Below are 12,768 nucleotides of genomic sequence, written 5' to 3'. Positions count from 1 at the left end.
TTTTCTGTTGCCTGACTGAATGCAATGAGACCCACTGGGCTCCCATTCCTCACTGCCATGTCTTCCCTGACGTAATGGAAACTACACCCTGAAACCAACCCTTCCCCTTTTAAGCTGTTCTTGTCAGGCATTTGGTTAAAATAACTAATATACTATCCACACTATTCAGAATTCCATAGTGGCAGATGGTCAACTAACTGAGTTAACTTTTCAGTATCACTAATTTTTTTTATAACAAAAACTGGTTACATTTATGAAGATTTTATCAAAAAAACCCAGAGAAATTTAATAAAAATCAGTGTTGAAAAGGGCGTGGTGGTGCATACCTTTAATCTCAGCACTCAGGAGGCAGAGGTAGGAAGATTGCTGTGAGCTCAAGGCCACCCTGAGACTACATAGTGAATTTCAAGTCAGCCTGGGCTAAAGCAAGACCTTACTTGAAAACACCAAAAAGGAAAAAAAAAAAAAAAAACAACCCAAAAAAGAAACCTGTATTAAAACATGTAAAGTGTTCCAAAGTTTTACATTTTTCAAACAATCTTGTTTACATGTGGTCTATAATTCTTGTCTAACAAACCAGGAGTACATAATAATCAGCTTAAAGGGCCTTAAGCATGTGCAAACCCTTGGCCTGAGTAGGAGGGACAGGGTGATGTGCCATTTCCTGTCTCAATTACACCCTGCATAAACTGTGAAACCTAAACAGGGGCCAAGGGGAGCAGTCAGGCTGCCCTCCAGTTGATCACCCACAGTACTGAGAACACTTGATCCCAGATTGATCATTTTCAATTTATGTGAGCAGAGATGTTTACCATTCCAACATTTGATGTCATCTGCTAGCTACCCACTAACACTATCTGTTCCTGCAAATGCTTGGAATTTCCTCATTTCTGAGATCTGGAAAGTTTCAAGTAGACTTTGCATTTTAAAAAAATTAAAAAAAAATTTTAAGAGGCAGCATCTCACTCTATCTTGGCTGACCTGGAACTCACTCTGTAGCCCCAGGTGGGCCTTGAGCTCATGGTGGTCCTCCCACCTCAGCCTCCTGACTGCTAGGACTAAAGACCTCCTCATCATCTCCAGATAATTCCTGCCCCCCCCCCCCCCCGCACACACATGTGTGTGTGTTATATGCCTCCCCTCGCCCCCGCCCCCAGCATTATGCATCCAAGTAAAGGCAAAAAAACTGGAACCATCTATTTGCTGCCTCCAAACACACTCTTCACTAAAAAATAGGTATTCCAAGCAAAGAAACCATGAAACAAGCAGACATCACTATTAACACCTGAAAAAACAGACTTCAAATGAAAACTACTGAGAAGAGACAAAGAAAAATCACTTCATACTGATTAAGGGAAAAATCCAAGAGGACATTACAGTTCATACATATAAACACAGAACACAAAAGAAGTCAATTTCATAAAACAAATACTACTAGGTATAAAGGCACGGATCAATCCCAACCCAGTAATTGTAGGTTATCTTAGCATCCTACTCCCATTAATGGACAATTTATTCAGAAAAAAATAAACACAAAAACACTGGAGCTAAATGACATTATGGATCAAATGGCCCTAACAGACATCAACAGAATATTATATCTAGATACTATAGAACACACAGTCTTTTCAGCAGCTCATGGAAATTCCTTTAAAATATGTTACATATTTGGATGCAAGTAAGTAAAATAAATAGAAAAATGAAATAACTTCTTATATTCTGTTTGACCATAATAAAATAAAGCTAGAAATCAACAGCAAAGAAAACTATAGGAAGTACACAAACTTTTGGAGATTAAAACGCACTACTGAATGATAAGTGGGTCAACTGAATAAATTTAGAAATAAAATTTTAAAAATCATACAATTGGGCTAGAGAGATAGCTTAGTGATTGGCACTTGCCTGCAAAGCCAAAGGACCCAGGTTCGATTCTCCAAGACCCATGTAAGCCAGATGCACAGGGTGGCACATGCATCTGGAGTTAATTTACAATGGCTAAAGGCCTAGGCATGGCCATTTTCTCTGTCTTTGCTGGCCTGCCTAATAAATAAATAAAATATTTGGGCTAGAGAGATGGTTTAGCAGCTAAGGCACTTGCCCAAGAAGGCTAAGAACTGAGGTTTGATTTCCCAGTACCCATGTAAGCCAGATGCACAAGGTGGTGCCTACATCTGGAATTCATTTGCAGTGGTTGGAGGCCCTATAGTGCCCATTCTCTATCTGCCTCTTTCTCTCTTTCAAATAAATAAATAAAATATAAAATAAATATTTTAGGGTTGAAGAAGTGCTTAGTGGTTAAGGCGCTTGCCTGAGAAGCCTAAGGACCCATGTTTGACCTTTCTCCAGGTCCCACATGAGCCAGATGCACAAAGGTGACACAATTACAAGGTTGCACATGTGCACCAGGTGGTGCAAAAATCTGGAGCTTGATTGTAGTGGTGGATGCCCTGGTGTACCAATTCTCTCTCTCCAAAAAAAAAAAAAAAAATACACACACACACACACACACACACACACACACATTTTAAAGTGAATGGAAGTGATAATATAGTGAGATAACTCAGATCAAAAAAACAAACACTGCATGTTATCTCATATATGTGAATGTTAACTGTTGCATTTTTATAAATGTGAATTTATTTATGAGGTTGTGAGTATTCATGAGTTCAGGAAACTCAAAAGGGGCCTATGAAAATGGGGAAAATGACATGGGTAAGGGCGAGAATAGTAGAACACATGTAACATGAAAGTAAAGGGGGGAATAAATAAAGGGGATCAATAGTTAAGTGGGGAGGGGGCAGGTAGATGGGGAAGATGAAGTGTTAGTTGGGAGGATCAACCAAAGCTATGGTTGTATGAAAAAAACTCCAAGGAAAACTGATAATGATTAAGCTAATAACAAAATTAAATTACAAGATTTAAATGGAAGTACCATACATGAATGGAAAAAGCTGCTACAGAAGTCCTAAGTTAAGATCTTAGTTCCAAGGGTGGGCTACCTCCTCAAGAATGTGAGACGAAAATACTGCATGCTCTCTCTCACAGGTGGATCCTAGCTTTAAATGTTTAGATATGTTTGAGGTTGGAGTGAGAGTCAGGAGAGGCCAGGAGCTAGAAAGGAGTCATGAAAGGTGATAAAGGGGGAAGGGCATATGTGATATGAATGTTGAAAGTAGAGAGGTGGATAATGGAGGTAGAAAGGCTTACGTAGGGAGGGCTATAGAATGAGACTTCATCTCAAAAATCAACTCAGAGGGCTGGAGAGATGGCTTAGCAGTTAAGACACATGCCTGAAAAAACCTAAGGACCCAGGTTTGATTCTCCAGGTCCCACCTAAGCCAGATATAGAGTGTAGCACATGCATCTGGAGTTCGGTTGCAGTGGCTAGAGGCCTTGGCATGCCCATTCTCTCTTTCTCTCCCTCTCTCTGTCTCTAATAAAAAAAAAATAAAATCTTTAAAAAAAAACAACAACTCAGAAACAGAAACAAAAGACTGAACAGAAGTACCCACATAGTTCCAGAAGCCATAGGCTGTCATAGGAAAATCCCACTGCCAGGGGTGGGATATAAGCCAGCAAGCTGTTGGTAAGGAAGACTTCTGAGGCCACCAAAATAATGCATGCTATTGCTAGTGCCCTTGGTTGGCTACTGAAACTAGACAGTAAGACCAAACTGTTGAAGACACCACTTTATTTGGGTGCAGGACATTGAGAAATGAAGCTGAAATGATCTGAATGCTTCCTCCTTCCCTGATGGCTACCTGTCATAGTGATAAAGTGTGATAGAGGCTGCTGGGGGAGAAAAGCCATCAACAATCTCACCTAGTGGTAGATTCTGTGAGCTACACAAATGACAGGCAGGATGTACCCACATGTACAGTAATGGCCTTCTATGTGGGTAACAAAGTGCTCTGGTTGGATTTGAGGCCTGGTCTGCAGGAGGAAGTTCATGCCTGATAGTGAAAATGTGGTGAAAAGCCTACGGCTGGAAAGGCCATAGATCCTAGAAGTAAGCTACTACTGTTGTTTGGCTAAATGAATATGCTGTACCCACTAACTATTTATGTTTATAATGATAGATTAGTGTTCCTCTCACCTTTGGTTAGAAAGTTTCTTTCTGTAGTTGGCAGTGTCTTCCAGGGAGACTCAAAACTTGTCAAGTGCTGAGAATAAATCTTAAATGGGACATCTTAATTATCCCTTTCAAGGCTCAGTGATATCACAGAAGTGGGAGTAGAAAGAATATGTGAGAAATGGAATTAAGTGGACTCTCTTCAGAGCATGGTATCACAGTTGCATTCTTGATTTTATTTTTTAAGTATTTATTTATTTACTTGCAAAAAGAGAGAAAGAGGAAGGAAGAGAGGAGGGAGGGGCAGAGGGAGAGAAAGATTGAATGAATGAATATGGGTGTGCCAGGGCCTCTTGCCACTGGAAACAAACTCCAGATCCATGTGCCACTTTGTGCATCTGGGTTTATGTGGATACTTGGGAAGCAAAGCTGGGCAGTAAAGCTTTGTAAACAAGCGCCATTAGCCACTGGGAAATCTTTCCAGCCTCATTCTTAACTTTAAAAAAATGTATGTATTTATTTATTTATTTGAGACAGAAAGAGGGAGAGAGAGAGAGAAAGTGAGTGAGTGAATGGGCATGCCAGAACCTCCAGCCACTGCAAACTCCAGATGCATGCGCCCCCTTGTGCATCTGGCTTACATGGGTCCTAGAGAATTGAACCGTGATCCTTTGGCTTTGCAGGCAAACTCCTTAACTGCTAAGCCATCTCTCCAGCCCTTATTTTATGGCAGTGGTGATTACTGGTACAAGATCTGCACAAGCCTGCATGTCAATATTCTGTCATAGGGTTGAGGGAGTATCTCTATGTAGTTAATGGCCGCTTGGGCAGAGAGAGACATTTATCAGTAGTGCACTCATTGGGGCTCCTGTAAATCTTTCCTCATATGGAATCCTATAAGAAACCCTAATAAAAGGTAATGGGACAACCTCCCCTAAAAAAATAGAAAAGGCACTTTTGGGGAAGAGGATCAGTATGAGTTGGAGGGGAACAAGAAAGAGTGATGGGGGTGGGAAGATTGTAAGAGCCACAGAGTGGGAGGAGATATCCAGAGGAATTGTTCCTTTGCCCCCATAAAGACTGACTGCTGCTCTCACGGGTCATAACCCACAACCCCATTGTGAATACGAGCAGTCCCACTGAGGAGGACTCTCAATGGAATGTGGGCAGGGAGGAGGGAAGTGATGGTATCAACACATGATGTGTCCATACAAAGTTTCTACTTAATAAAAAAATAAACAAAAAATAAAGGGTAATGGGAAGTGAATATGGTAAAAACACATTATATACAAGTATAAAAATGTCATAATGAGAGCCAGGCGTGGTGGCACATGCCTTTAATCCCAGCACTTGGGAGGCAGAGGTAGGAGGATCACCATGAGTTAGAGGCTACCCTGAGACTCCATAGTGAATTCCAGTTCAGCCTGGGCTAGTGAAACCCTACCTCGAAAAACAAAAACAAAACAAAACAAAAAGTCATAATGAAACACTTTGTTATGTGTAATTAACATGTCAGTAAAAATTTATTGGATGGAAGATGAATAAAAATATGACAGCAGGGCTGGAGAGATGGCTCAGCAACTAAGGTGCTTGCCTGCAAAAGGCTAAGGACCCGAGTTCAATTCCCCAGTACTCACATAAAGCCAGATGCACAAAGTGGTGCATGTATCTGGAGTTTGTTTGCAGTGGCTTGAGGCCCTAGTGCACCCATTCTCTCTGTTTCCCTATTCTAATTTTCTCTGCTTGCAAATTAATACATAAGTAAATTAATAAAAAATATGACAGTAGTAGAACTTAAAACCCATTCACTCAGTATTAATAGTTTGAGTATGAAATGTTTTCCACAGGTTCATGTGTTTGGACTCTTGGTCCCTGGCTGGTAACACTGTTCTGAGAGGTTGTGGAACCTTTAGGAAGTGGTTCATATTTGCAGGAAGCGAGTTCCTACGTGGCAGGCTGTAGGAATTAAATGCACCTGGAGTTTGTTTGCAGAGGCAGGAGGTCCTGTGGTACCATCCATCTCCCTTATCTGTCTCTCAAATAATATAAATAAATATGCATATTTAAAAAATATGGAGTAGTCTTACAAAGTCAAGATATCCACTTTAGCCACAAACCATTCAAAAAAATAGGAAGAAATGCAGAAATAAGACTACAGTGTCTACTGATAGTTTCCAGGGATGCATGTGAAACATACTATAGAGATTTTGCCTGAAATTGGGAGGAAGATGGCAGGTGAAGCTATATAAAAGAGCAGGAGAAGTACAAGCTTCTAGACAGATCAAGTACGTCCAAAGCTACTCTAGGAAGATAGAATAGTTCCCACATGGTAAAATAAGCCTTTATCATGTAGATAACGATTGTTATGTTGAAAAATGTTAAGTTAGAAAATTTAAGGAAGCTTTTCTTATTTTCAGCTAGAACACATACAGGCATTGCATGTTACATTTCTATAATGTGAACTAAGAAGGCAGACAATCTCATTGTGTCGAAATATATATATATATATATATATATACATATATTGTTGAGGTAGGGTCTCACTCTAGCTCAGGCTGACTTGGAATTCACTATGTAGTCTCAGGCTGGCCTTGAACTCATGGCCATCCTCCTACCTCTGCCTCCTGGGTGCTGGGATTAAAGGCGTGCGCCACCACAGCTGGCTCCGAATGTTTTTAACTAATAAAGAATCCATATTAAAGAATTAGGCATAATTTGTTCATTAGTGAATCCAATGGGCCACATATACTTAGAGGCATATACTTTCTGGGGCAGCATTAGAGAGCCCTGCTGTAGCCAACATACCCTTACTGTCCTTGCTGGTGGCCAGGACTCAGTTCTGTGATTGTTAACATCCCAACTAGGCATACTAAATATAAAATTCAGGCTGGAGAAATGGTTTAATAGATAAGGCATTCATCTGCAAAGCCTAAAGATCTAGGTTCTATTCCCTAGTACCCATGTAAGCCAGATGCACATGGTGGCCTAGATGTCTGAAGTTCATTTGCAGTGGCTAGAAGTCCTGGTGGACCCATTCTCTCTCTCTCTCTCTCTAATAATGAAAAAAAAAAAACTATTAAAAAAGTATAGGGCTGGAGAGATGGCTTAACAGTTAAGGTGCTTGCCTGCAAAGTCTGAGGACCCATGTTGTATTTCCCAGATCCAACATAAGCCAGATTCACAAAGTAATGCATATGCAAAGTTATCCATGTATATAAGTTGGCACACATGTCTGTAGTTTGATTGCAGTGAGCACCAATTCTCACTCTCTCATAAAAATATTTTTAGAAAATTTAAGCAGATAAACTTTTTTGTTTTCTTTCCCAATTCTTACCTTGGTGATAAAAATATAAAATATATAAAAATAAATAAGAGGCTACAATAGATTTGAAGCATTTCATTAATTCAATAATGTTTGAGATTACTGTTTCAGTTATATCATTCATTATAAGTCTTTAACACTGGATCAAAAGTACCTTAAGTCTCTGACAAGTAACTGCTGTGTTGATGTATGAGAGTTACTTAATTTAATATCAGGGACATACAGCTTCTCTAACTTTCAGAACTAGTGATCTCTTTGCACCAGAAAAAATTTTACATACCCACTTATATAAAATAGTGTATAGAAAAATCAAATACTGATAATAAATCATAAAGGAACTTATTTTAAAACATTTTTTACTTGCATGAACATACTGTCATTGGGTTGTACTTTCATATTCCCTCTCCCCTGATCCCATTCCACTGAGGGGCTTCTCCATTCGTATTCACCATAGGATCAGAAGTACACCAGTCAATCTCTGGAAGTGGTGAGGGATGCCTCAGAATACACCTTTTACTCTGTGGCTTCTACATTCTTTTCACCCCTTCTTTTACAATGTTCCCTAAGACTTGAAGGGCATGTTATAAGTCTCCTTTAGTGTTGAGCTCCTAGCAGCCTCTGTTTTTTGCTTTGATGAATTTCTCTGGAAGAGGTTCTCAGTGACAGCAGCACTCACAGTAATACAATTTTTTGGTATTCATATAATTTTACCACTTATTGAAGACAAAAGCAAGTTTGTATATTAATGAGATGGGTATATTTATTTTTACATGAATAATTATCTCAGGTATTTGATACTACAGGACATATAGCAACTTCAAAGATTTGCAGAGTTAATGACTATTTTGATTTTATAACTGTCAATACTGTGGGCAGTGCTTTGCACAAATACATAGTATAAATTGGCAGAAGTACATTTAGGGCCATTTGACAACCATTGGAAATCCTACTCTACTTGCAAACGAAAAGTCATTTAATGATTTTTATGAAAATAAGTCAGCAACTTTAACATTAATTTTTAAAATCAAACATTCTACCAAAATACAGTTCTACTAAAGTAAAATAGGGACCATAAACAGGAAAATTCAAAGGGCTACTAATAAATACTAGTGCTCAGATAGCTTTCTTGTTTTTTGTTTGTTTGTTGTTGTTTTTTTTTTTCAAGGTAGGATCTCACTCTAGCCCAGGCTGACCTCATGGTGGTCTTGAACTCATGGTGCCTCCTACCGCTGCCTCTCGAGTGCTGGGCTCAAAGGGGTGAACCACCACGGCCAACTTGCTTTCTTGTTTTTTTTTTTTTTAATTTTTTTCTTATTTATTTATTATTTATTTGAGAGCGACAGACACAGATAGAAAGACAGATAGAGGGAGAGAGAGAGAATGGGCGTGCCAGGGCTTCCCACCTCTGCAAATGAACTCCAGATGCGTGCGCCCCCTTGTGCATCTGGCTAACGTGGGACCTGGGGAACTGAGCCTCAAACCCGGGTCCTTAGGCTTCACAGGCAAGCGCTTAACTGCTAAGCCATCTCTCCAGCCCGCTTTCTTGTTTTTATACAGTCCAGGACTCCTGCCTAGTGGAATATGCTGCTCACATTTAAGGTATGACTTCTCACCTCAACCTGAATCAAGATCATTCCCCACCAGCAAACCCAAAGGATGGTTTCTTAGTTAATTTTAGGTCCTGTCAAGTTGACAATCAACATAAACCATCACAATACCTATGAAATCAAAAACAACATACACTAGATAATGTTTATATGATAGAAAAAAAACACTTTCACATGGTATGGGAAGGAGTATAAAGCAGTACATGTTTTAAAAGAATGTTATTAGTGCCCATGCTATTATGACACTATTCACAGTAATTATGAAATCATTCTAGGTGCCTGTCAATAGATGAATAAATATGAAAATATCAAACATATACATAATAGAGTACTCAGTTATAAATTAGAAACAAGTCATGTCATTCGTAGGAAAAGTGACAGAACTGGAGAAAACATTGAGTAAAATAAAAACAAGAAATCGAAGTTACCTTTCATATGAGTAATCAAGGAGATTAAAAAAAGTAACATGAAAATAGAAAACAGACTATCAGAAAAGGGGGAGGATATTAGAAAGGGGGAGGATAAGGGAAGAGTGAGGGTTGATATGACCCAAAGTATGTAATATGTATGAGAGGACAACGCAGACCAATTGGTCCACAAAATTAACAGATATTAAATAGTGTCTGCCCTACATGGTCAGCCACCTGAGCACAGGGGCAGGCATATCCTCTGAGGACACTCACATGCAGGCAGATGCAGACTTTCTCTATGTGGTTACTTGCCTGAACACAGGTACAGGCTTTATGTGGTCTTGCCAGATTACAGGTTAATCTAATTTCTATTCCACCTTGATTTTCTTTATCTGGCTATTCCATTTCTTCTTTCAATGAGAGTATATTGTTTGTGGCATGCTTCCTATTAAGTTTTGTGTTGTTTGCCTGCAAACCCTCAGTGATGTTCATGGGCAGGGCAGTGTCTTTCAGTCCTAGGTTCTAAAAACAGGCTGTTCAATTTTCACTGGTGTCCCTTAGTACTTTTATGGACTTGATACAGCTCATATCTCTTCTGGAGAGCTAGTGAACTTCAGTCTAGTCTATGATTCAGATTAGTCCACTGCATGGAACACTGTGTGGTACTGATTCAATGTTTCTCCCCTGTAGCTAAATACATTTTTTCTGCAAGGCAGGTCTCAATAATTTCTATTAATTACCAGGTACTGTAAATAGAGTAAAACTTTCCTGAGGTTGTCAATTCTCCTTAAGTCATGGTTATAACCATCTAGTTTTACTTTCTCTGTATTCTCAGATAGGGTTGAACTTTCTGGAATGGACTCCAGATTCTCATGTTCTTCTTTCTAAAAATGTTTCCCTTCTTTCTCTGCTATTGAAACTAGTGCTTTTTATCCTCCTCCTCCAATTTACTACCTGGTGAATCTAGTACTCTGGGTACTGTACACAATCTTCTTACTGGTTCATTTGAGCAGGACTTTCACAAAGTTATTTGATCATCAAACTCTGGGGTTATACTTCTATGAATACCATCCTCATGCAGAAATGAACAACTGTGTTCCTTCTTTCCCTCCTTCCCAGTTTTAGATTCTACACATACCTCTCATGGTCTTCATTTTTTCCCTTTGCTCATTGAATTAGTTTACTTTGCTACTCATTTCTCATCAAGAAAACCTGCAATTTTATTGGGAAAAGATTGACTTCTTGGCTGTCACAACAGGAAGATAAGCTGATCCAGTAAACAAACCTTCCATCTTTAGTCCCTTTTTTGATCCAAGCAATAAAAGTTACCAATTTCTACATTTTACAGACTCTTAGGTTGAAAATATAAAGTATTCCAGAATATATTCCAAACCCATGTGTGGTGGTTTGATTCAGGTGTCCCCCATAAACTTAGGTGTTCTCAATGCTAGGTTCTCAGCTGATAGAGATTTGGGAATTATCGTTTCCTGGAGACAGTGTATTTTGGGGGGGGAACTTATGGGTGTTACAGCCAGTTTCCTCTTGCCAGTGTTTGGCACACTCTTCTGTTGCTATGGTCCACCTGATGTTGGTCAGGAGATGATGTCTACCTCTACTCATGCCATCATTTTCCCTGAAATCATGGAGCTTCTGTCTCCAGCTTGTAAGCCAAAATAAACCTCTTTTTTCCCCACAAGCTGCACTTGGTTGGGTGATTTATCCCAGCAATGTAGAACCTGACTCCAACAACATGATTTACTATCATAGTCCAAATCAACATCTTGTATCATACCTGAGCTTCTCCCAAAGCTTCCTACATACCTTTGCCCTAGCTTTCTTCACCTAGTCATCCTTCACAGACTTGAAAAATGAATTGTACCATGTCCTTCCTCTCTGGAACAAGAGAGGACTTAAATCTTAGCTCCTTAACACAGTACACAGGTTCTCTACTCCTAACTTTCTGCCATCTCTGACTTGCAATTGCACCACAAAGTAATATATATATCCCAGAACATGTCTTAAACTTGCACCATTCTGGCTTTTTGTTTTTTATTCATATCTCATAATCCTTCCCAATTCTAATTCAAACCCTGTAGCTCAGATAAGAAGCAACTTATATCTAATTTGTTCTCTGATCACATACATGCATATGCATAGGCAAACACACACACACACAATCACTCACCATTGTGAAACTACCGATCAGATGCACTTACTGTCTCAATGTTCCCACATCCCCTATAGAAATCCTTATCCTATACTTACCAGAAACTTTTATTGTTGCTTATATTAACTGTCTGCCCCAACATATTGTAAACTCCTTAAGGATAAATATAATTTTTCATTCATTTGGATTATATTTTCATTTTCTACTCAAGGTCTAGTATAGGGCATATAAATTTAGTCAATAAATATTTTTAAATGAGTGTAAACTTCTGTAAGTCTTCCCATTCATATAAGGAGCATACCAAGGCTGACAAGATCTTCATGATGATCTAATACTAAACACCAACTGGCTATGATTGTCCACTAAGAACCAAAGATTATCCATGGAAACAAGAATTTACTTGTGAAAACATTTTGCCCTAGAAGTTTAGCCAAAGCAATAAGACATGAACCAGATAAACAATCATAAGTATCTTGAAAAAAATAGCAAAATAGTATTAGAAACATTTTCAGTACATAAAACAGCTACACAAATTAATAAGGAAGTCCTTAGAGTCCCAAAAACATCAATGAAGGTTAAGAAAAATAATCTGCAAAAGCTGTTACCAGAATATAGAAGAAAAAGGATGAGTATTACCAAGTACTCTATAATGTTTACAGACAACTGAATACTAGGAAGTCATAGTAACAAGATATATAACCATTACTTACTGAAATAGCCTAAAACTCATCTTAAAAATAATCTGGGGCTGGAGACATGGCTTAGCGGTTAAGCCCTTACCTATGAAGCCTAAGGACCCTGGTTCGAGGCCCGATTCCCCAGGACCCACGTTAGCCAGATGCACAAGGGGGCGCACGCATCTGGAGTTCGTTTGCAGTGGCTGGAGGCCCTGGCGCACCCATTCTCTCTCTCTCACTCTCTCTGTCTCTCTGCCTCTTTCTCTCTCTGTCACTCTCAAATAAATAAAAACAAACAAAAAAAATTAAAAAAAATATAATCTGAAGTGTGCACAAAATTACACATAAAACAATGTCTAATACAGTATTGTTTATGACTGCAAAAGTCAGTATGCCCTGCATGTAGAAAATATGGAAAGGATTAATGCAATAATATCATAATGTATAGCCATTAAAAAACACAATTGTGATATTTATGTTACTAAGAAACTGACAGCAACAGAAACAACTACA

At 38.9% G+C, this 12,768-nt stretch overlaps 1 protein-coding gene across 7 annotated transcripts in view; it reads right to left on the bottom strand.

The window, feature by feature from the left end:
- The window catches only part of Spidr (scaffold protein involved in DNA repair), a 453,987-nt gene that overhangs the window by 211,885 nt on the left and 229,334 nt on the right, over positions 1-12,768 (bottom strand). The gene's annotated exons all lie outside the window — the stretch shown is intronic.

This window comes from Jaculus jaculus, chromosome 2 (genome assembly GCF_020740685.1).
Source record: "Jaculus jaculus isolate mJacJac1 chromosome 2, mJacJac1.mat.Y.cur, whole genome shotgun sequence".
NCBI classification, from domain to species: Eukaryota; Metazoa; Chordata; class Mammalia; order Rodentia; family Dipodidae; genus Jaculus; species Jaculus jaculus.
Note: the sequence above shows the minus strand (reverse complement) of the source record. Positions and strands in the feature narration are given on the sequence as shown.